The sequence below is a fragment of the Phyllobates terribilis genome, unplaced genomic scaffold (assembly GCF_046119375.1).
Source record: "Phyllobates terribilis strain yellow unplaced genomic scaffold, ASM4611937v1 Scaffold_124__1_contigs__length_5142088, whole genome shotgun sequence".
NCBI classification, from domain to species: Eukaryota; Metazoa; Chordata; class Amphibia; order Anura; family Dendrobatidae; genus Phyllobates; species Phyllobates terribilis.
In genome coordinates, this window is record NW_027362884.1 from 4,376,822 (window position 1) to 4,401,482 (window position 24,661).

General features: G+C 44.4%; 6 non-coding genes and 2 pseudogenes across 6 annotated transcripts; all 8 read left to right on the top strand.

The window, feature by feature from the left end:
* Nucleotides 1-885: 885 nt before the first annotated feature.
* LOC141203743 (U2 spliceosomal RNA) lies at nt 886-1,076 on the top strand. The gene has a single exon (XR_012274770.1). It is a non-coding gene; the product is annotated as a U2 spliceosomal RNA (small nuclear RNA).
* A 6,214-nt stretch (nt 1,077-7,290) lies between these two features.
* Nucleotides 7,291-7,484, top strand: LOC141203238 (U2 spliceosomal RNA). The gene has a single exon (XR_012274362.1). It is a non-coding gene; the product is annotated as a U2 spliceosomal RNA (small nuclear RNA).
* Nucleotides 7,485-8,599: 1,115 nt separating this feature from the next.
* On the top strand, nt 8,600-8,790 carry LOC141203744 (U2 spliceosomal RNA). Its single transcript, XR_012274771.1, has one exon. It is a non-coding gene; the product is annotated as a U2 spliceosomal RNA (small nuclear RNA).
* Nucleotides 8,791-15,003: 6,213 nt separating this feature from the next.
* LOC141203241 (U2 spliceosomal RNA) lies at nt 15,004-15,198 on the top strand. The gene has a single exon (XR_012274364.1). It is a non-coding gene; the product is annotated as a U2 spliceosomal RNA (small nuclear RNA).
* Nucleotides 15,199-16,313: 1,115 nt separating this feature from the next.
* On the top strand, nt 16,314-16,504 carry LOC141203162 (U2 spliceosomal RNA). The gene has a single exon (XR_012274299.1). It is a non-coding gene; the product is annotated as a U2 spliceosomal RNA (small nuclear RNA).
* Nucleotides 16,505-17,619: 1,115 nt separating this feature from the next.
* LOC141203334 (U2 spliceosomal RNA) lies at nt 17,620-17,711 on the top strand (annotated as a pseudogene).
* A 760-nt stretch (nt 17,712-18,471) lies between these two features.
* On the top strand, nt 18,472-18,700 carry LOC141203286 (U2 spliceosomal RNA; annotated as a pseudogene).
* A 1,115-nt stretch (nt 18,701-19,815) lies between these two features.
* LOC141203264 (U2 spliceosomal RNA) lies at nt 19,816-20,007 on the top strand. Its single transcript, XR_012274380.1, has one exon. It is a non-coding gene; the product is annotated as a U2 spliceosomal RNA (small nuclear RNA).
* The last annotated feature ends 4,654 nt before the right edge of the window (nt 20,008-24,661 follow it).

Consider the following 24,661-nt stretch of genomic DNA (forward strand, 5'->3'; position numbering starts at 1 on the left):
CTTTTTACTTCCTTTTGGATAAACAGACATATTAGGCAAGCATTTTGGAGCTTTCACCTAAATAACTACAGGTGGTGAGATAAGCTGCACAATATAATTGACCTTTCAGTATATTGTTGCACACACACCATCTATTTAGCAAATGCCCTTGTTATCAACAGCAGCCTTTTAAACTCACCTGAGCTAACAGGTATGTGCGCTGGTTACTCTGCTGCGCTTAAAATTTCTTTTTTGGTTTGCTACAATGCCTTTTCTGAAACGTTGTCTCCTTCTGCTGGAACACTGACTTCTTTCATTTAATGCCTGCAGACTATAAAAGAGAACCCAACCCAAAAAGTTTGGTTGATTAGTCTGTGGCATTCTGTTAAACTGTTGCTTATGGCGGTCTCTGTGAGCTTCTCAGCGACATTCAGCCAGCCAGGTATCCTGCCTGCAGTAGATGGAATGTGGCAATGGAACGCTGGCTGCGCGTGTCATAATAGGCTCTGAGCCTTTATATACCTGTGCACAGCAGCAGCCACCTTCAGTCTGCTGCTGGACAGCCAGCAGCAGCAGCAGCAGGAGAGGTATGTAATCAGGAGCCCTCCTGCTAAGGGTAGACAGCTGCTCGTTCCACCCCACCCCCCGCCTTAATTGGTTCTCCTCCCTTCCAACGGTGTTGAGGCGGGTGGGAACAGCAGGGGGTGAAGGTGCTGTGTTTAAAGAGGTGGAGTTATGCAGATCTAAAACGCGTGGATTGCAGCAGCAGCAAGCCGAAAAGTGCAGGCATGTAAGGGATCTAGAGGTTGACAACATGTCTTCTTAACGGGAGTCCAGGAGCTCATCTCCACAAATGGACTTTTCAGGATCCTTGGGTGGCTCCGTAGTTTGAAACCAATTCTGGTTATCGCTTCTCGGCCTTTTGGCTAAGATCAAGTGTAGTATCTGTTCTTATCAGTTTAATATCTGATACGTCCCCTATCTGGGGACCATATATTAAATGGATTTTTAGAACAGGGAGATGGAAAAAGAGCTTGCTCTGTCCACTCCACGCATTGACCTGGTATTGCAGTATCTCCAGGACCGGTGCACCCCTTCTTTAATGCAGTTTCTAAAATCAGAAAGAATTGAATTCAATGTTTTTTGTTCATTTTGCTTGTTTGTCGGATTTTGGGATGGACTCTTTGGCTTTGCTTTTCTTCTCCTCATTGGATTTTTCATGTTCAAAGTTGCAGAAGCCAGATTACAAGCTCATTTTGGTTCAACTTCAGCAACTGTGCATTGCATTGCCATGTAATGTGATGCAATGCTATCTTTCTAGCTCTCCCTTTTTACTTCCTTTTGGATAAACAGACATATTAGGCAAGCATTTTGGAGCTTTCACCTAAATAACTACAGGTGGTGAGATAAGCTGCACAATATAATTGACCTTTCAGTATATTGTTGCACACACACCATCTATTTAGCAAATGCCCTTGTTATCAACAGCAGCCTTTTAAACTCACCTGAGCTAACAGGTATGTGCGCTGGTTACTCTGCTGCGCTTAAAATTTCTTTTTTGGTTTGCTACAATGCCTTTTCTGAAACGTTGTCTCCTTCTGCTGGAACACTGACTTCTTTCATTTAATGCCTGCAGACTATAAAAGAGAACCCAACCCAAAAAGTTTGGTTGATTAGTCTGTGGCATTCTGTTAAACTGTTGCTTATGGTGGTCTCTGTGAGCTTCTCAGCGACATTCAGCCAGCCAGGTATCCTGCCTGCAGTAGATGGAATGTGGCAATGGAACGCTGGCTGCGCGTGTCATAATAGGCTCTGAGCCTTTATATACCTGTGCACAGCAGCAGCCACCTTCAGTCTGCTGCTGGACAGCCAGCAGCAGCAGCAGCAGGAGAGGTATGTAATCAGGAGCCCTCCTGCTAAGGGTAGACAGCTGCTCGTTCCACCCCACCCCCCGCCTTAATTGGTTCTCCTCCGTTCCAACGGTGTTGAGGCGGGTGGGAACAGCAGGGGGTGAAGGTGCTGTGTTTAAAGAGGTGGAGTTATGCAGATCTAAAACGCGTGGATTGCAGCAGCAGCAAGCCGAAAAGTGCAGGCATGTAAGGGATCTAGAGGTTGACAACATGTCTTCTTAACGGGAGTCCAGGAGCTCATCTCCACAAATGGACTTTTCAGGATCCTTGGGTGGCTCCGTAGTTTGAAACCAATTCTGGTTATCGCTTCTCGGCCTTTTGGCTAAGATCAAGTGCAGTATGCCTGGTCTGGTCATTTAAAGGCTAGTACAGCTATGCTGTACTAAAAGGAGTGGTGGAGAGAGAAGGCGAACCTGGAAAGGATGGGAGTAGTTGTCCACTTCGCAGGGACCGGGGATGCCCGGGTCCGTAATGGTTTCAGGATCGAGGTCGCGCAGGAGAAGAGAATGCATTTTTCATTGGGATACCTGGTCAATATGGTGCTTTATGACATACTGAAGGTAAAGAAGGAGGAGATCGTATGCCTGCAGGAATTCAGGAGAGAGGGACGGTATGTGCTTGTTTTTTCTTCTGTTGGTGCATGCCAGAACCTGTACAGAGCCCTCAGGGAAAATGCTGACAATGACTTGCTTTCAGGACTTACTTTCACAGTCCTTTATTCCAGAGGGGACATACCCTTAGTCGTTTTCATGCATAATCCCTTTGTCCCCCTGGAAGAAATAGCAGATTTCCTTAAAAGACATTGTTCCTATGTACAGTATGCCCACAGAGTAGTTAGCATGGAGTCTGGACTGTGGACTGGGAAGCACAAGTTCTTTGTCCGTTTTGGGATAGACCCTCAGGGCCCTGGGGGTTTCCACTATCCCCCTTTAAATTTCAGCATTGGCAGGAATAATGGATATTTATTTTTCCCTGAAGCCCCCTTTTACTGCCGCAAATGTAACTCCTATGGCCACATGCAGGAGAACTGCCCTGAAGCAATGCTCTGCAGAAAATGTAATCTACCTGGGCACCGTGCAAAGGACTGCCCCAACCCTGTTGTATGTAATGGCTGTGGGGAGTCTGGACATGTGTACAGGGATTGCAGGGCACGCACTGGTGGAGCCAGGCTGTATGCCCAGGTTGCCTCTGCCAGCCCTGTAATGCCTGGTAGCAATGCTCTGCAGCAGAGCCGACCTCATGGAGCTGACTCCATTGTCAGCGAAGAGTTACTTGCCTCCTCAGCTGCAGGTAATCAGCTGCCCTCAGGCAATCAGCTGCTGAATCTGACACCTGTGAGTGCTGCCATCCCTGTGACTCAGAGCGCTCCAGCAGCAGCCTCTGCATCTGCAGTGAGAGTGGGGGGCGGAGCTACAGAGCCAGTGACGTCAGAGGGGGCGGAGCTAGACATGGAGCTCAGCGAGCAACTCCCAGTACTTGTGTCTGCCTGTGGTGAAGGAGATATGGAGGAGGCACTGAGCAGAACGCCCCATGTCTCCTGGGACAAGCTGCAGGCAGATGATGAGGAGGAGCAGAGTGTCAGTGCCAGTGGCACTAAGTGTGAAATAAAGGAGCAGGGGGATTTCACAGCAGCAGCAAGGTCCTCTGAAGAGACCAGGGGGAATGCTGTGAAGAAACCCCGCCTCGCTTATCATTATGCAGATGAGGGCAGTGAAAGTCCCATGAGTGAGCGGGCTTATCCAGACTTGGTTTTCTCCCCTGATTGCGATTTTTTAGAGGGGGTTCCTGCCCTCACCTGTTACCAGTCCGGCTGCCAGCCCCCAGAAGGACAAGGCTGATACAGAAATGGGGGACATGTAGAAATCTCCATAAGAAAGTTCTGATATGGCTTCCAAAGCTTCACTTAATGTCCTATCCTTAAATGTGAGGCAGATGAAATCTAAAGGACGCAGGTGTACTGTGCTCAGGTATATCAGATCATTGGGAGCAGATATTTACTGCCTGCAGGAGTGCGGATTATCAGAAGTGCCGGACAATCAGGACTGGCCTCATGGACAGCACATCTGGTCTGGGTCTAATGTAAATAAGAACGATGGTGTGGGGATCCTGCTGGGGAACGCAGAGTGCAGCATGGACAGCTACACAGTGGTGGAGGTGGGGAGGTGCATTATTGCCATAGTGAAATATAGGGGGTGGCGGGTAAGAATAGTTAACATCTATAGTCCTACCGGAAAAGAGGAGCGTCTTGCTCTCTTGGAAAAGGTTCAGTTATTTTTGCCAGGAAAGATTCCTACCATTTTTGTTGGTGACTTTAATTGTGTTACGGATGAAACCGGTGATGTAACCGGGAAAAAATTATCCCATTTAATTTCAGATTTTTCTTTTTCAGATGCCGCTACTTTAAGGTCGGACAATCCACCACCTACATATAGGGCGGACAGAGGGGGGATCGAATCACGTATTGACAGGATGCTTTTCTCCAAAAATCTGGAGTGCATTAGTTTTAAGCAGTGTGCGGTCCCCTTCTCGGACCACGAGTGTTTGAGGGGTATGTTCAGACAGAAAGGGAGCTTTGTGCATGGGAGGGGTGTATGGAAGCTGAATGTGAGGTTGCTAGAGGATGAAAGAGTGATGAGTGAGTTTAAAAAGAAGTATGAAAGGTGGGGATACTATAAAAACAGGTTTGCATGTGTGTTAGAATGGTGGGATTGGGTGAAGCAAGAAATCCAAAAATTTTTCAGAAAATGGGGCTACAAGAAAGCCGCCATATATAGAAATAAATTCAAAGAATTAAATATGAGGATTGAATGGTTGAAAAAATGCAGTATGTCTGGGATTGATGTGAGTGATTTGTTAGTGGAAGCAAAGAATGAGTTAAAACGTGTGATTGAGAAAAAGGGGAAAGAAATAATGTACAGAACCAAAATAGAACACCTGGAAAAAAACGAAAAATGTACCAGATACTTTTTCAAAAAAATGAATGGAAAAAAAATGGATATGGATGAATTACTGGATGAGAATGATGTGAGTATAACTGGAGAGGGTGTGATTGAGGAGGTGAATGGTTTCTATAGTAGACTGTATGGGGATAAATGGATTGATTCTGGTTTGATGGGTGAAGTGTTAGGTAGCTTGGAAGATAAATTGGATAATGATGAATGTGAGAACTTGTGTGAGGATGTGATTCTGGATGAAGTGAGAAAGGTGGTGTTCAGTGCTCAGAAAAACAAAACACCAGGTAAAGATGGTATACCAGTAGAGTTGTATGTGAAAGCGTGGGAGTGCATGGGTGCGGATCTGACGGAAGTATGTAAGTATATGTGGGAGAATGGAGAACTGTGTGAATCTATGAAAGAAGGTGTGGTTGTGTTAATCTATAAAAAAGGTGAAAAGAAAAAACTGGGGAATTGGAGGCCAATAACGCTTCTAAATTCCGACTACAAGGTGTATAGCAAGATTTTAGCAAACCGTATGCGTGAAGTGATTGGGAAGGTTGTCAAGGATGATCAAGTGTGTGCTGTGCCTGGGAGATGTATAAGTGATAATCTGTTGTTGTTGAGAGATGTGCTGGGAGACTGTAGAGATAGAAAGCAGAAGTGTATGTTGTTGGCTTTAGATTTTGAGAAGGCGTTTGATAGAGTGTCGCATGTGTTTATGTTTGAAGTGTTAGAAAAAATGGGTTTCCCTAAGAAGTTCCTAGATGGTGTGAGATGTTTGTATGATGATGTGACGAGTGAAGTTTTAGTGAATGGTTGGTTGTGTGATAAATTCCTGATTAAATCAGGTGTTAGACAGGGATGCCCTCTCTCCCCTGTTTTGTTTGTTAGTGTGATTGAACCTTTGTTATGTATGATTAGGAGAGAGAAAGCGATAAGAGGAATGCTAATACCTGGGAGTAAAGGAATGAATGTCAAGGTGCTGGGATATATGGATGATGTGGTGATTGTGAGTGAGAGTATTGCGTCTATGAGTAGAGTGAAGTTATTATTGGATTTTTTCTGTGGTGCGTCTGCTTTTAGGGTAAACTGGGATAAATGTTGTTTTAAGTGTTTTGGTGATAGTAGGATTAAGATGGATGGTGTGACATGTATGGAAGGGTCGATTAAAGTCTTGGGTATATTGCTGAATGATGATCTGAAGGGTACTGAAAGTTGGGATGAGTGTGGGTTACGGATAGAGAAGAAACTGAATTTTTGGCGAATGCGTGAGTTGACATTGAATGGAAAGGTACTTATAATTAAGGCAGTAATACTTCCAATATTACTTTATGTTGCTGGGGTCTTTCCGTCCCCATACAAAAAAATAAAAAGAGTACAAAAATTAATTTTTACTTTTTTTTGGGGGAGTAAAATGGAAAAATTAAAGAGAGAATATTTATACAAAACATATCAGAATGGTGGTCTGAATTTTCCTGATATTGAAATATTCCTGAGCCTTAATTATATTAAAACAGTGGTAGTGCTAATGGGTAAAAAGAACAAAGGTGCATATATGTTGCGATATATGGCTGGATGGATGTTGTATGGGTTATGCTGGGTGAAAAAAGATGGAAGTGTGCCTGTGGCTTTTAAATGTCCTGTGTGGTATGAGGTGATTGAAAGGTTTGTTAGAAAGAATGATTTGCTGGCTGTGTCTATGTGTGAGTTTGAGAAACCAAAAGCGGTGATGGGAAAAATGAGAGCAAATGAGATTGAATGTAATATTAATGATTTAAGATTTAATGAAGTGGCGGATGCATGGGAAAAATTGGGTACGCATGGTATGTCGAATAAACAGAAGAATGTGGTGTGGATGGCTTTGCATGATATACTGCCTGTGAGAGATGTGCAAAAGAGAAGAGATTTGATCAGAACGAATGTATGTCCAAGAGAAGGGTGTGGAGCGAGTGAGACTGTGAGACATGTGATGTGGGATTGTGATTATGCATATAGTGTGTGGAAAGGTGTGGGTGGTCTATGTATGGAATTAGCAGGTGTGAGTTATATTAACTGGAGAGTGGCTATGTTTGGTATTGGTGCATGTGGAAAGGTGAATGAAAGGATTTTGTGGTTAATAATGGTGTGTGTCATGGAAAGCCTTTGGGATGTGAGAAACCTGGCTTTGTTCAAAAGAAAAACTGTACCTATTAATGACTGTATTCGGTTAATTCTATCTAGGTTGTACCTTATATATAAATGGGACAAGAGTAGAGGTGGTGGATTGGACGCTGAGGGCATTTGGAAGGTCATGAAATGGCGTCATCTGGTAAAGTACCAGTAATTTTATGTACCTTCATGAGAGTAATATAGCACAAATATACTAACTCTGATTTTGGAAACATAAATTTATAAAAAGAATAAAGATTAACCATGATGATGAGTTATAGTTGAGCAACTATTTGAAGGTTTTGGCGGACTTTCATACTGTTGTTTACAACAACCTGAATGGTTTTAAAAAAAAAAATCTGTTCTTATCAGTTTAATATCTGATACGTCCCCTATCTGGGGACCATATATTAAATGGATTTTTAGAACAGGGAGATGGAAAAAGAGCTTGCTCTGTCCACTCCACGCATTGACCTGGTATTGCAGTATATCCAGGACCGGTGCACCCCTTCTTTAATGCAGTTTCTAAAATCAGAAAGAATTGAATTCAATGTTTTTTGTTCATTTTGCTTGTTTGTCGGATTTTGGGATGGACTCATTGGCTTTGCTTTTCTTCTCCTCATTGGATTTTTCATGTTCAAAGTTGCAGAAGCCAGATTACAAGCTCATTTTGGTTCAACTTCAGCAACTGTGCATTGCATTGCCATGTAATGTGATGCAATGCTATCTTTCTAGCTCTCCCTTTTTACTTCCTTTTGGATAAACAGACATATTAGGCAAGCATTTTGGAGCTTTCACCTAAATAACTACAGGTGGTGAGATAAGCTGCACAATATAATTGACCTTTCAGTATATTGTTGCACACACACCATCTATTTAGCAAATGCCCTTGTTATCAACAGCAGCCTTTTAAACTCACCTGAGCTAACAGGTATGTGCGCTGGTTACTCTGCTGCGCTTAAAATTTCTTTTTTGGTTTGCTACAATGCCTTTTCTGAAACGTTGTCTCCTTCTGCTGGAACACTGACTTCTTTCATTTAATGCCTGCAGACTATAAAAGAGAACCCAACCCAAAAAGTTTGGTTGATTAGTCTGTGGCATTCTGTTAAACTGTTGCTTATGGCGGTCTCTGTGAGCTTCTCAGCGACATTCAGCCAGCCAGGTATCCTGCCTGCAGTAGATGGAATGTGGCAATGGAACGCTGGCTGCGCGTGTCATAATAGGCTCTGAGCCTTTATATACCTGTGCACAGCAGCAGCCACCATCAGTCTGCTGCTGGACAGCCAGCAGCAGCAGCAGCAGGAGAGGTATGTAATCAGGAGCCCTCCTGCTAAGGGTAGACAGCTGCTCGTTCCACCCCACCCCCCGCCTTAATTGGTTCTCCTCCCTTCCAACGGTGTTGAGGCGGGTGGGAACAGCAGGGGGTGAAGGTGCTGTGTTTAAAGAGGTGGAGTTATGCAGATCTAAAACGCGTGGATTGCAGCAGCAGCAAGCCGAAAAGTGCAGGCATGTAAGGGATCTAGAGGTTGACAACATGTCTTCTTAACGGGAGTCCAGGAGCTCATCTCCACAAATGGACTTTTCAGGATCCTTGGGTGGCTCCGTAGTTTGAAACCAATTCTGGTTATCGCTTCTCGGCCTTTTGGCTAAGATCAAGTGTAGTATCTGTTCTTATCAGTTTAATATCTGATACGTCCCCTATCTGGGGACCATATATTAAATGGATTTTTAGAACAGGGAGATGGAAAAAGAGCTTGCTCTGTCCACTCCACGCATTGACCTGGTATTGCAGTATCTCCAGGACCGGTGCACCCCTTCTTTAATGCAGTTTCTAAAATCAGAAAGAATTGAATTCAATGTTTTTTGTTCATTTTGCTTGTTTGTCGGATTTTGGGATGGACTCTTTGGCTTTGCTTTTCTTCTCCTCATTGGATTTTTCATGTTCAAAGTTGCAGAAGCCAGATTACAAGCTCATTTTGGTTCAACTTCAGCAACTGTGCATTGCATTGCCATGTAATGTGATGCAATGCTATCTTTCTAGCTCTCCCTTTTTACTTCCTTTTGGATAAACAGACATATTAGGCAAGCATTTTGGAGCTTTCACCTAAATAACTACAGGTGGTGAGATAAGCTGCACAATATAATTGACCTTTCAGTATATTGTTGCACACACACCATCTATTTAGCAAATGCCCTTGTTATCAACAGCAGCCTTTTAAACTCACCTGAGCTAACAGGTATGTGCGCTGGTTACTCTGCTGCGCTTAAAATTTCTTTTTTGGTTTGCTACAATGCCTTTTCTGAAACGTTGTCTCCTTCTGCTGGAACACTGACTTCTTTCATTTAATGCCTGCAGACTATAAAAGAGAACCCAACCCAAAAAGTTTGGTTGATTAGTCTGTGGCATTCTGTTAAACTGTTGCTTATGGCGGTCTCTGTGAGCTTCTCAGCGACATTCAGCCAGCCAGGTATCCTGCCTGCAGTAGATGGAATGTGGCAATGGAACGCTGGCTGCGCGTGTCATAATGGGCTCTGAGCCTTTATATACCTGTGCACAGCAGCAGCCACCTTCAGTCTGCTGCTGGACAGCCAGCAGCAGCAGCAGCAGGAGAGGTATGTAATCAGGAGCCCTCCTGCTAAGGGTAGACAGCTGCTCGTTCCACCCCACCCCCCGCCTTAATTGGTTCTCCTCCCTTCCAACGGTGTTGAGGCGGGTGGGAACAGCAGGGGGTGAAGGTGCTGTGTTTAAAGAGGTGGAGTTATGCAGATCTAAAACGCGTGGATTGCAGCAGCAGCAAGCCGAAAAGTGCAGGCATGTAAGGGATCTAGAGGTTGACAACATGTCTTCTTAACGGGAGTCCAGGAGCTCATCTCCACAAATGGACTTTTCAGGATCCTTGGGTGGCTCCGTAGTTTGAAACCAATTCTGGTTATCGCTTCTCGGCTTTTTGGCTAAGATCAAGTGCAGTATGCCTGGTCTGGTCATTTAAAGGCTAGTACAGCTATGCTGTACTAAAAGGAGTGGTGGAGAGAGAAGGCGAACCTGGAAAGGATGGGAGTAGTTGTCCACTTCGCAGGGACCGGGGATGCCCGGGTCCGTAATGGTTTCAGGATCGAGGTCGCGCAGGAGAAGAGAATGCATTTTTCACTGGGATACCTGGTCAATATGGTGCTTTATGACATACTGAAGGTAAAGAAGGAGGAGATCGTATGCCTGCAGGAATTCAGGAGAGAGGGACGGTATGTGCTTGTTTTTTCTTCTGTTGGTGCATGCCAGAACCTGTACAGAGCCCTCAGGGAAAATGCTGACAATGACTTGCTTTCAGGACTTACTTTCACAGTCCTTTATTCCAGAGGGGACATACCCTTAGTGGTTTTCATGCATAATCCCTTTGTCCCCCTGGAAGAAATAGCAGATTTCCTTAAAAGACATTGTTCCTATGTACAGTATGCCCACAGAGTAGTTAGCATGGAGTCTGGACTGTGGACTGGGAAGCACAAGTTCTTTGTCCGTTTTGGGATAGACCCTCAGGGCCCTGGGGATTTCCACTATCCCCCTTTAAATTTCAGCATTGGCAGGAATAATGGATATTTATTTTTCCCTGAAGCCCCCTTTTACTGCCGCAAATGTAACTCCTATGGCCACATGCAGGAGAACTGCCCTGAAGCAATGCTCTGCAGAAAATGTAATCTACCTGGGCACCGTGCAAAGGACTGCCCCAACCCTGTTGTATGTAATGGCTGTGGGGAGTCTGGTCATGTGTACAGGGATTGCAGGGCACGCACTGGTGGAGCCAGGCTGTATGCCCAGGTTGCCTCTGCCAGCCCTGTAATGCCTGGTAGCAATGCTCTGCAGCAGAGCCGACCTCATGGAGCTGACTCGTTGTCAGCAAAGAGTTACTTGCCTCCTCAGCTGCAGGTAATCAGCTGCCCTCAGGCAATCAGCTGCTGAATCTGACACCTGTGAGTGCTGCCGTCCCTGTGACTCAGAGCGCTCCAGCAGCAGCCTCTGCATCTGCAGTGAGAGTGGGGGGCGGAGCTACGGAGCCGGTGACGTCAGATGGGGCGGAGCTAGACATGGAGCTCAGCGAGCAGCTCCCAGTACTTGTGTCTGCCTGTGGTGAAGGAGATATGGAGGAGGCACTGAGCAGAACGCCCCATGTCTCCTGGGACAAGCTGCAGGCAGATGATGAGGAGGAGCAGAGTGTCAGTGCCAGTGGCACTAAGTGTGAAATAAAGGAGCAGGGGGATTTCACAGCAGCAGCAAGGTCCTCTGAAGAGACCAGGGGGAATGCTGTGAAGAAACCCCGCCTCGCTTATCATTATGCAGATGAGGGCAGTGAAAGTCCCATGAGTGAGCGGGCTTATCCAGACTTGGTTTTCTCCCCTGATTGCGATTTTTTAGAGGGGGTTCCTGCCCTCACCTGTTACCAGTCCGGCTGCCAGCCCCCAGAAGGACAAGGCTGATACAGAAATGGGGGACATGTAGAAATCTCCATAAGAAAGTTCTGATATGGCTTCCAAAGCTTCACTTAATGTCCTATCCTTAAATGTGAGGCAGATGAAATCTAAAGGACGCAGGTGTACTGTGCTCAGGTATATCAGATCATTGGGAGCAGACATTTACTGCCTGCAGGAGTGCGGATTATCAGAAGTGCCGGACGATCAGGACTGGCCTCATGGACAGCACATCTGGTCTGGGTCTAATGTAAATAAGAACGATGGTGTGGGGATCCTGCTGGGGAACGCAGAGTGCAGCATGGACAGCTACACAGTGGTGGAGGTGGGGAGGTGCATTATTGCCATAGTGAAATATAGGGGGTGGCGGGTAAGAATAGTTAACATCTATAGTCCTACCGGAAAAGAGGAGCGTCTTGCTCTCTTGGAAAAGGTTCAGTTATTTTTGCCAGGAAAGATTCCTACCATTTTTGTTGGTGACTTTAATTGTGTTACGGATGAAACCGGTGATGTAACCGGGAAAAAATTATCCCATTTAATTTCAGATTTTTCTTTTTCAGATGCCGCTACTTTAAGGTCGGACAATCCACCACCTACATATAGGGCGGACAGAGGGGGGATCGAATCACGTATTGACAGGATGCTTTTCTCCAAAAATCTGGAGTGCATTAGTTTTAAGCAGTGTGCGGTCCCCTTCTCGGACCACGAGTGTTTGAGGGGTATGTTCAGACAGAAAGGGAGCTTTGTGCATGGGAGGGGTGTATGGAAGCTGAATGTGAGGTTGCTAGAGGATGAAAGAGTGATGAGTGAGTTTAAAAAGAAGTATGAAAGGTGGGGATACTATAAAAACAGGTTTGCATGTGTGTTAGAATGGTGGGATTGGGTGAAGCAAGAAATCCAAAAATTTTTCAGAAAATGGGGCTACAAGAAAGCCGCCATATATAGAAATAAATTCAAAGAATTAAATATGAGGATTGAATGGTTGAAAAAATGCAGTATGTCTGGGATTGATGTGAGTGATTTGTTAGTGGAAGCAAAGAATGAGTTAAAACGTGTGATTGAGAAAAAGGGGAAAGAAATAATGTACAGAACCAAAATAGAACACCTGGAAAAAAACGAAAAATGTACCAGATACTTTTTCAAAAAAATGAATGGAAAAAAAATGGATATGGATGAATTACTGGATGAGAATGATGTGAGTATAACTGGAGAGGGTGTGATTGAGGAGGTGAATGGTTTCTATAGTAGACTGTATGGGGATAAATGGATTGATTCTGGTTTGATGGGTGAAGTGTTAGGTAGCTTGGAAGATAAATTGGATAATGATGAATGTGAGAACTTGTGTGAGGATGTGATTCTGGATGAAGTGAGAAAGGTGGTGTTCAGTGCTCAGAAAAACAAAACACCAGGTAAAGATGGTATACCAGTAGAGTTGTATGTGAAAGCGTGGGAGTGCATGGGTGCGGATCTGACGGAAGTATGTAAGTATATGTGGGAGAATGGAGAACTGTGTGAATCTATGAAAGAAGGTGTGGTTGTGTTAATCTATAAAAAAGGTGAAAAGAAAAAACTGGGGAATTGGAGGCCAATAACGCTTCTAAATTCCGACTACAAGGTGTATAGCAAGATGTTAGCAAACCGTATGCGTGAAGTGATTGGGAAGGTTGTCAAGGATGATCAAGTGTGTGCTGTGCCTGGGAGATGTATAAGTGATAATCTGTTGTTGTTGAGAGATGTGCTGGGAGACTGTAGAGATAGAAAGCAGAAGTGTATGTTGTTGGCTTTAGATTTTGAGAAGGCGTTTGATAGAGTGTCGCATGTGTTTATGTTTGAAGTGTTAGAAAAAATGGGTTTCCCTAAGAAGTTCCTAGATGGTGTGAGATGTTTGTATGATGATGTGACGAGTGAAGTTTTAGTGAATGGTTGGTTGTGTGATAAATTCCTGATTAAATCAGGTGTTAGACAGGGGTGCCCTCTCTCCCCTGTTTTGTTTGTTAGTGTGATTGAACCTTTGTTATGTATGATTAGGAGAGAGAAAGCGATAAAAGGAATGCTAATACCTGGGAGTAAAGGAATGAATGTCAAGGTGCTGGGATATATGGATGATGTGGTGATTGTGAGTGAGAGTATTGCGTCTATGAGTAGAGTGAAGTTATTATTGGATTTTTTCTGTGGTGCGTCTGCTTTTAGGGTAAACTGGGATAAATGTTGTTTTAAGTGTTTTGGTGATAGTAGGATTAAGATGGATGGTGTGACATGTATGGAAGGGTCGATTAAAGTCTTGGGTATATTGCTGAATGATGATCTGAAGGGTACTGAAAGTTGGGATGAGTGTGGGTTACGGATAGAGAAGAAACTGAATTTTTGGCGAATGCGTGAGTTGACATTGAATGGAAAGGTACTTATAATTAAGGCAGTAATACTTCCAATATTACTTTATGTTGCTGGGGTCTTTCCGTCCCCATACAAAAAAATAAAAAGAGTACAAAAATTAATTTTTACTTTTTTTTGGGGGAGTAAAATGGAAAAATTAAAGAGAGAATATTTATACAAAACATATCAGAATGGTGGTCTGAATTTTCCTGATATTGAAATATTCCTGAGCCTTAATTATATTAAAACGGTGGTAGTGCTAATGGGTAAAAAGAACAAAGGTGCATATATGTTGCGATATATGGCTGGATGGATGTTGTATGGGTTATGCTGGGTGAAAAAAGATGGAAGTGTGCCTGTGGCTTTTAAATGTCCTGTGTGGTATGAGGTGATTGAAAGGTTTGTTAGAAAGAATGATTTGCTGGCTGTGTCTATGTGTGAGTTTGAGAAACCAAAAGCGGTGATGGGAAAAATGAGAGCAAATGAGATTGAATGTAATATTAATGATTTAAGATTTAATGAAGTGGCGGATGCATGGGAAAAATTGGGTACGCATGGTATGTCGAATAAACAGAAGGATGTGGTGTGGATGGCTTTGCATGATATACTGCCTGTGAGAGATGTGCAAAAGAGAAGAGATTTGATCAGAACGAATGTATGTCCAAAAGAAGGGTGTGGAGCGAGTGAGACTGTGAGACATGTGATGTGGGATTGTGATTATGCATATAGTGTGTGGAAAGGTGTGGGTGGTCTATGTAAGGAATTAGCAGGTGTGAGTTATATTAACTGGAGAGTGGCTATGTTTGGTATTGGTGCATGTGGAAAGGTGAATGAAAGGATTTTGTGGTTAATAATGGTGTGTGTCATGGAAAGCCTTTGGGATGTGAGAAACCTGGCTTTGTTCAAAAGAAAAACTGTACCTATTAATGACTGTATTCGGTTAATTCTATCTAGGTTGTACCTTATATATAAATGGGACAAGAGTAGAGGTGGTGGATTGGACGCTGAGGGCATTTGGAAGGTCATGAAATGGCGTCATCTGGTAAAGTACCAGTAATTTTATGTACCTTCATGAGAGTAATATAGCACAAATATACTAACTCTGATTTTGGAAACATAAATTTATAAAAAGAATAAAGATTAACCATGATGATGAGTTATAGTTGAGCAACTATTTGAAGGTTTTGGCGGACTTTCATACTGTTGTTTACAACAACCTGAATGGTTTTAAAAAAAAAAAATCTGTTCTTATCAGTTTAATATCTGATACGTCCCCTATCTGGGGACCATATATTAAATGGATTTTTAGAACAGGGAGATGGAAAAAGAGCTTGCTCTGTCCACTCCACGCATTGACCTGGTATTGCAGTATATCCAGGACCGGTGCACCCCTTCTTTAATGCAGTTTCTAAAATCAGAAAGAATTGAATTCAATGTTTTTTGTTCATTTTGCTTGTTTGTCGGATTTTGGGATGGACTCTTTGGCTTTGCTTTTCTTCTCCTCATTGGATTTTTCATGTTCAAAGTTGCAGAAGCCAGATTACAAGCTCATTTTGGTTCAACTTCAGCAACTGTGCATTGCATTGCCATGTAATGTGATGCAATGCTATCTTTCTAGCTCTCCCTTTTTACTTCCTTTTGGATAAACAGACATATTAGGCAAGCATTTTGGAGCTTTCACCTAAATAACTACAGGTGGTGAGATAAGCTGCACAATATAATTGACCTTTCAGTATATTGTTGCACACACACCATCTATTTAGCAAATGCCCTTGTTATCAACAGCAGCCTTTTAAACTCACCTGAGCTAACAGGTATGTGCGCTGGTTACTCTGCTGCGCTTAAAATTTCTTTTTTGGTTTGCTACAATGCCTTTTCTGAAACGTTGTCTCCTTCTGCTGGAACACTGACTTCTTTCATTTAATGCCTGCAGACTATAAAAGAGAACCCAACCCAAAAAGTTTGGTTGATTAGTCTGTGGCATTCTGTTAAACTGTTGCTTATGGCGGTCTCTGTGAGCTTCTCAGCGACATTCAGCCAGCCAGGTATCCTGCCTGCAGTAGATGGAATGTGGCAATGGAACGCTGGCTGCGCGTGTCATAATAGGCTCTGAGCCTTTATATACCTGTGCACAGCAGCAGCCACCTTCAGTCTGCTGCTGGACAGCCAGCAGCAGCAGCAGCAGGAGAGGTATGTAATCAGGAGCCCTCCTGCTAAGGGTAGACAGCTGCTCGTTCCACCCCACCCCCCGCCTTAATTGGTTCTCCTCCCTTCCAACAGTGTTGAGGCGGGTGGGAACAGCAGGGGGTGAAGGTGCTGTGTTTAAAGAGGTGGAGTTATGCAGATCTAAAACGCGTGGATTGCAGCAGCAGCAAGCCGAAAAGTGCAGGCATGTAAGGGATCTAGAGGTTGACAACATGTCTTCTTAACGGGAGTCCAGGAGCTCATCTCCACAAATGGACTTTTCAGGATCCTTGGGTGGCTCCGTAGTTTGAAACCAATTCTGGTTATCGCTTCTCGGCCTTTTGGCTAAGCTCAAGTGTAGTATCTGTTCTTATCAGTTTAATATCTGATACGTCCCCTATCTGGGGACCATATATTAAATGGATTTTTAGAACAGGGAGATGGAAAAAGAGCTTGCTCTGTCCACTCCACGCATTGACCTGGTATTGCAGTATCTCCAGGACCGGTGCACCCCTTCTTTAATGCAGTTTCTAAAATCAGAAAGAATTGAATTCAATGTTTTTTGTTCATTTTGCTTGTTTGTCGGATTTTGGGATGGACTCTTTGGCTTTGCTTTTCTTCTCCTCATTGGATTTTTCATGTTCAAAGTTGCAGAAGCCAGATTACAAGGTCATTTTGGTTCAACTTCAGCAACTGTGCATTGCATTGCCATGTAATGTGATGCAATGCTATCTTTCTAGCTCTCCCTTTTTACTTCCTTTTGGATAAACAGACATATTAGGCAAGCATTTTGGAGCTTTCACCTAAATAACTACAGGTGGTGAGATAAGCTGCACAATATAATTGACCTTTCAGTATATTGTTGCACACACACCATCTATTTAGCAAATGCCCTTGTTATCAACAGCAGCCTTTTAAACTCACCTGAGCTAACAGGTATGTGCGCTGGTTACTCTGCTGCGCTTAAAATTTCTTTTTTGGTTTGCTACAATGCCTTTTCTGAAACGTTGTCTCCTTCTGCTGGAACACTGACTTCTTTCATTTAATGCCTGCAGACTATAAAAGAGAACCCAACCCAAAAAGTTTGGTTGATTAGTCTGTGGCATTCTGTTAAACTGTTGCTTATGGCGGTCTCTGTGAGCTTCTCAGCGACATTCAGCCAGCCAGGTATCCTGCCTGCAGTAGATGGAATGTGGCAATGGAACGCTGGCTGCGCGTGTCATAATAGGCTCTGAGCCTTTATATACCTGTGCACAGCAGCAGCCACCTTCAGTCTGCTGCTGGACAGCCAGCAGCAGCAGCAGCAGGAGAGGTATGTAATCAGGAGCCCTCCTGCTAAGGGTAGACAGCTGCTCGTTCCACCCCACCCCCCGCCTTAATTGGTTCTCCTCCCTTCCAACGGTGTTGAGGCGGGTGGGAACAGCAGGGGGTGAAGGTGCTGTGTTTAAAGAGGTGGAGTTATGCAGATCTAAAATGCGTGGATTGCAGCAGCAGCAAGCCGAAAAGTGCAGGCATGTAAGGGATCTAGAGGTTGACAACATGTCTTCTTAACGGGAGTCCAGGAGCTCATCTCCACAAATGGACTTTTCAGGATCCTTGGGTGGCTCCGTAGTTTGAAACCAATTCTGGTTATCGCTTCTCGGCCTTTTGGCTAAGATCAAGTGTAGTATCTTTTGAAAAGGCGGTTTTGGATGTTGGCCGCCCTAGTAGATTGATACATTATGCACACTGGGGTTTAGGCGCTTGTTAGTACGCCAGGTGGCTAATATAGTCATCTGGTGGAAAGCATGGCCCCCCAGGATCGACGCCATTGGGCCGGGGAAGATCGAAAGCCCGAAGTGTGAAGTGCCCCAGGAGTGGTGACCCTGGGGTGCCTTAACTCACTGGGATTGGGAACCCCACTTGAGTTTATGGCACATTTGCACAAGCACTTCAAATTTTCTTTCTTCGCACACACCCTTATTCCGGGCCTTCTGGCCTTAGGATGGGGAATTTTTCAATTCCCGGTCGAAGGTCCGGGCAGTATTATACTGTGAAACCTTCACTATTTATTTAATTTCTTTGTCACTGTGTGTCCACTTATTCACGTGTGTCACGTCCTACTAGGATTTTGTCGGGATGCGGTTCCCTTACGGGTTCCTCTCTTGGCAGGTCTAGGGGGGGAGTGTGTGGCCATCAGGTTCCGCTCCCCCCTGAACCCCCCTGGCTCTCCTCTTTCGGGAGGAGAGCGTTGTTGGCTCCCCTCTTCCGGGAGGGGAGCACAGTCTTTGGCTCCCAGTGCCTTGCTCGGGTGAGAACTCGGGCAGGTGCTGGGGGTAAGATTGGGTCACCTCTGGCTTCGGCTGGAGGTGGCTTTTTGTCCCTGTTCCTCGCTGTGGCCTTTTGGCTCGGAGGGACGGGGAATGGTTTGGGGGACCCTTCTCCTTTTGGAGAGGGTTTCAAGAAGACCAGCATCCTAGTGCACTTTTTTTGTGGCACTTGTCACTTTTTTAAGCGCACTCGGGTTTTGTACACGAATTCGGGCTAAAAAAAAAAAAAAGAAAAAAAAAAAAAAAAAAATCTGTTCTTATCAGTTTAATATCTGATACGTCCCCTATCTGGGGACCATATATTAAATGGATTTTTAGAACAGGGAGATGGAAAAAGAGCTTGCTCTGTCCACTCCACGCATTGACCTGGTATTGCAGTATCTCCAGGACCGGTGCACCCCTTCTTTAATGCAGTTTCTAAAATCAGAAAGAATTGAATTCAATGTTTTTTGTTCATTTTGCTTGTTTGTCGGATTTTGGGATGGACTCTTTGGCTTTGCTTTTCTTCTCCTCATTGGATTTTTCATGTTCAAAGTTGCAGAAGCCAGATTACAAGGTCATTTTGGTTCAACTTCAGCAACTGTGCATTGCATTGCCATGTAATGTGATGCAATGCTATCTTTCTAGCTCTCCCTTTTTACTTCCTTTTGGATAAACAGACATATTAGGCAAGCATTTTGGAGCTTTCACCTAAATAACTACAGGTGGTGAGATAAGCTGCACAATATAATTGACCTTTCAGTATATTGTTGCACACACACCATCTATTTAGCAAATGCCCTTGTTATCAACAGCAGCCTTTTAAACTCACCTGAGCTAACAGGTATGTGCGCTGGTTACTCTGCTGCGCTTAAAATTTCTTTTTTGGTTTGCTACAATGCCTTTTCTGAAATGTTGTCTCCTTCTGCTGGAACACTGACTTCTTTCATTTAATGCCTGCAGACTATAAAAGAGAACCCAACCCAAAAAGTTTGGTTGATTAGTCTGTGGCATTCTGTTAAACTGTTGCTTATGGCGGTCTCTGTGAGCTTCTCAGCGACATTCAGCCAGCCAGGTATCCTGCCTGCAGTAGATGGAATGTGGCAATGGAACGCTGGCTGCGCGTGTCATAATAGGCTCTGAGCCTTTATATACCTGTGCACAGCAGCAGCCACCTTCAGTCTGCTGCTGGACAGCCAGCAGCAGCAGCAGCAGGAGAGGTATGTAATCAGGAGCCCTCCTGCTAAGGGTAGACAGCTGCTCGTTCCACCCCACCCCCCGCCTTAATTGGTTCTCCTCCCTTCCAACGGTGTTGAGGCGGGTGGGAACAGCAGGGGGTGAAGGTGCTGTGTTTAAAGAGGTGGAGTTATGCAGATCTAAAACGCGTGGATTGCAGCAGCAGCAAGCCGAAAAGTGCAGGCATGTAAGGGATCTAGAGGTTGACAACATGTCTTCTTAACGGGAGTCCAGGAGCTCATCTCCACAAATGGACTTTTCAGGATCCTTGGGTGGCTCCGTAGTTTGAAACCAATTCTGGTTATCGCTTCTCGGCCTTTTGGCTAAGATCAAGTGTAGTATCTGTTCTTATCAGTTTAATATCTGATACGTCCCCTATCTGGGGACCATATATTAAATGATTGATGTATGATTGTTCAGAGCAAATTCGGCAAGTGGCAGAAACTCAGACCACCCCTCTTGATTGTCTGCCACAAAACAACGCAAGAACTGCTCAACATCCTGGTTTTTCCTTTCTGTCTGGCCATTAGATTCAGGATGATATCCGGACGAAAACGACAAATGAATTCCCAACCTGTCACAAAAGGCACGCCAAAAACGAGCCACGAACTGAGGACCCCTATCAGAAACAATGTCAGTAGGAACGCCATGAAGTCTGACAATTTCCTTGACAAAGGCCTTAGCGAGAGTTTTAGCGCAGGGCAGTTTGACGAAGGGAACCAAGTGACACATCTTGCTAAAACGGTCCACGACCACCCAGATGACAGTAAAACCCTCAGAGGGGGGAAGGTCAGTTATAAAGTCCATAGCCAAATGTGTCCAAGGAGCACTGGGGACCTCCAAAGGACAAAGTAACCCCGCAGCAGGAGTATGTGAGGACTTAGATCTAGCACATATAGTACATTGGCACACCCACTTAATGACTTCCTTCTGCCATCCAGGCCACCAAAAACTGCGACCCACCAGTCTCTTGGTCTCAGAGATTCCGGGATGACCTGCCAACCGAGATTCGTGACACTCAACAAACAAATCTCTCCTAAAGGTCCCAGGCACAAACAACCTCCCATGAGGAGTGTTAGATGGGGCATTCTCCTGAGCTTTAAGAATCTCATCTTCCAAAACGGAGTCTAAAGCAGCTATCACAACACCTTCTTGTAAAATGTTTTCCTCTTTCTCAGCACCGACTATGGGAGAAAAACTGCGAGACAAGGCATCCGCCTTAATATTCTTAGTACCAGGGATGTAAGTAACGGAGAAATTAAACCGCGAGAAAAACAGTGCCCACCTAGCCTGACGGGCATTCAGGCGCTTGGCAGCATCAAGATATATCAGATTTTTATGATCCGTAAGAACCTGAACGGGAAATTCCGCACCTTCCAAGAAGTGGCGCCAGTGTTCAAATGCGAGTTTAATAGCCAATAATTCCCGATTACCAATATCGTAATTCAATTCAGTCTCCGAAAATTTTTTTTGAAAAAAAGGCACAGGGATGTAATCCATCCCCGTTATCCTGAGACAATACTGCGCCAACCCCCACAGAGGAAGCATCAACCTCAACCAAAAACGGCCTAGTAACATCAGGCTGCATAAGGATGGGAGCAGAGGTGAACCTCTCCTTGAGATACACAAAAGCTTCAATGGCCTCAGAAGACCACTGAACCGCATCAGCACCTTTCCTGGTGAGATCAGTCAGAGGTTTGACAATACTAGAAAAATTTTTTATGAATTTTCTATAGTAATTGGCGAAACCCAAAAACCTCTGTATCGATTTCAAACCAATAGGCCTAGGCCATTCCTGCACAGCCTGAACCTTAACCGGATCCATCTCAAAACCTTTGCTGGAGATAATGTAGCCCAAAAAACTAATTCTCTGTACAGCGAACTCACATTTCTCCAGCTTAGCAAAAAGCGAATTGTCCATTAATAACTGTAATACCTCACGCACGCTCCGCCAATGAGACTCCAGATCTGGCGAATAAATCAAAATGTCATCCAAATACACAACCACATTTTTACCGATCAAAGGTCTAAGGATGTCATTAATCAGATTCTGAAAAAATGCAGGAGCATTAGTAAGACCAAAAGGCATAACCAGATTCTCAAAATGACCCACAGGAGTGTTAAAAGCAGTCTTCCATTCATCACCCTCCTTCATGCGCAACAGATTGTATGCCCCCTTAAGGTCAATTTTAGAGAACCACTTGGCCCCCAATAACTGGTTAAACAGATCAGGAATCAATGGCAGTGGGTAAGGATTGCGTACCGTAATTTTGTTAATCTCACGAAAATCCAGACAAGGACGTAAACCGCCGTCCTTTTTTTTTTACAAAAAAAAATCCAACCGCCACAGGAGACTTAGAGGGCCTAATGTGACCGGCGGCCAAACTTGTCTGTATGTATTCCTCCAAAGCCTTCCTCTCAGGAATAGTAAGGTTAAATAAACGACTTTTAGGAAGAATCGCTCCAGGGACAAATTCAATAGAACAATCATAGTCTCTATGGGGAGGCAAAACCTGCGATTCTTTCTCAGAAAAAACTCTCCAAAAATCCTGAATAGGAACAGGCAATTCTCCCCTATCCAAAGCTGCAATACGCCCGTTACAACACTTGTCATAACATTTATGGCTCCAGGATTTAATTTCACTGGTAGACCAATCCAGTACAGGATTGTGAAATTTTAACCAGGGCAAACCCAATATTACTGGAGAAGGCAAGTTATTCAACACTACCAAATCCAATTTCTCATGGTGAACACCATTAATAGTGAGAGGAAATTCACAGACCTTGAGAGTAATATTCTTCAAAGGGGAGCCATCCACAGAAACCACAGCAATGGGGGATGATAAAGGTTCAGGTTTTAAATTGAGTTTTTCCACGAATCCCCCATCAATTACATTCAGTGTAGACCCGCAATCAACAAACACCCGAAATTCCATTAATTTTTCCTGAGCAATCGTGGAAGCAGCTAAAAATATACCCTTGGAATTTAAACAGGCAATACGGGCGTGACTGACCATTTTTTTTTCTTTCTTCATACGAAGCTCACAGCCTTTAATCAAATGACCAGATTTTCCGCAATAGAAACACAAGCCTTCCGAAAAACGACGGTCTTTTTCTTGAGAGCGAGGTGCCACCGATCCAATCTCCATCGGTTCACCACTGTTAGTACACACATTATCATAACCAGAAACTGACATAGCAGAGGATTTGCTCTCATTAACCCTAGCACGCAGTCTTCTATCCACCCGTATAGCTAATTGCATAGCCTGTTGCAAATCCTCAGGTGTAGGATAAGCAATTAGAAGGTCTTTAACCCTTTCACTGAGCCCAGCAAGAAATAGACTTTTCAGAGCAGAATCGTTCCACCCTGTTTGAGTGGACCAACGACGAAAATGAGTACAATATTTTTCCACATTACCTGATCCTTGTTTTAAACGTCTCAACTCAGTCTCAGCTGATGCCACACGGTCAGGATCATCATATAATAATCCTAAAGCAGAAAAAAAACTATCCACTGATCTGAAGCATGTATCACTAGGTTGCAAAGAAAAGGCCCACTCCTGAGGCTCTTTGCGCAAAAGTGACATTATGAACCCTACGCGCTGGGATTCATCCCCAGAGGACTTGGGTCTCAAACGAAAATACAATAAGCAAGCATTTTTAAATGAAAAAAATTCTCGATGTTCACCAAAAAATAAATCCGGCAAACATACCTTAGGCTCCAAGAAATATGCTCCAGGACAGTTACTCAAGTGCTGACGGAGTTCGGCCACTTCCAGAGAGAGTCCCTGCAGGTGTTTAGCCAAATCCTGAACCGACACCATGATGGAACAAAAAAAAAAAATCTTTCCTTAGAGAATTTGCAGGCTGGACTTACTGTTATGTTCTGCTACCAAAGCTAAGGAAAGAGAGGAGATCTGTCCCTACTATAGGACTCAGCTGAATCCCTACGATGTAACAGGGAACCTGATCCTGCGATCAGACCTGCTAAAGTCCTAATCTAGTCTGTACGGAGACCTATAGATGTGGGGAGGGAATCCCTACAAGTACTAAGGACTGGGAGGAATATGGGACACCTCCTAACAGAAATAGTAGCAGACAGACGAACAAACAAAATAGATAGAACATAGAGGTCCGTAGACCAAGCAAACTAACAGAGCTAGATACAGAGCACAGGCTAGCTAGAAAGTAGATATACAATGAAGTCCAGCAAAGCCAGAAGGGCGGAGCAGGATTAAATAGGCCAACAAGGTCATGTGACCAGCAAAGGAAAAAAAACCTAACAGCAAGGTTCTAACACTATCACCAGGTCAGCAGGTGCAAAGAGAGACAGTAACCAAGCTAGGCCTAGCTTCAGGCAGGTCAGAAGCTTAGAGAATAAAGCAACGGATCAGGAGGCCCTATACTCGCTCACTGGGGAGAGTCCAAAAGTGTGCCCTTCACCTGGAGTACCCTGGACCGTGCCTGCAACATCACCAGTAAAGGTACTGAAGCTTACCCCCTTGTGAGTGTCCGTCTTTCCTCCGAGACTGTCCTGCCGTCTCTCCCCTGCACCACCATCCATTACACCCCACGCTGCCCTGGAGCAAGCTCTACCTGTGGAGAGCCACACCATCCCTGCTGCCGTAACACCAGCTCCAGAGGACTGCTCCGCAGCGGCGGCTCCCTCTAGCCGCAATCCACAGGTGGCGTCACGAACACTTTCACAAATCCCCTATATCTCCCCCTTTGACTGACCGCCCTGGGTCACGGACCGGGCCAGCTACCATGATATACCCCAGCAACCAGAGGCCCGGCTGCCGAGTACCCCACGGCCCTGGGGGCGCGTCAGAACAAAGGGTAGTTATTAATGGAACACACTTAGACTGGGTCTCAGTTAACAGTGGGGTACCACAGGAGTAAGTATTGGGCCAGCTTCTTTTTAACATATTTATTAATGACCTTGTAGGGGGCATACAGAGTAGTATTTCAATATTTGCAGATGACACTAAACTCTGCAGGGTAATCAATACAGAGGAGGACAATTTTATATTACAGGAGGATCTATGTAAATTAGAAGCTTGGGCTGATAAATGGCAATTGAGCTTCAATGGGGATAAATGTAAGGTAATGCACTTGGGCAGAGGAAATAAAATGTATAATCATATGC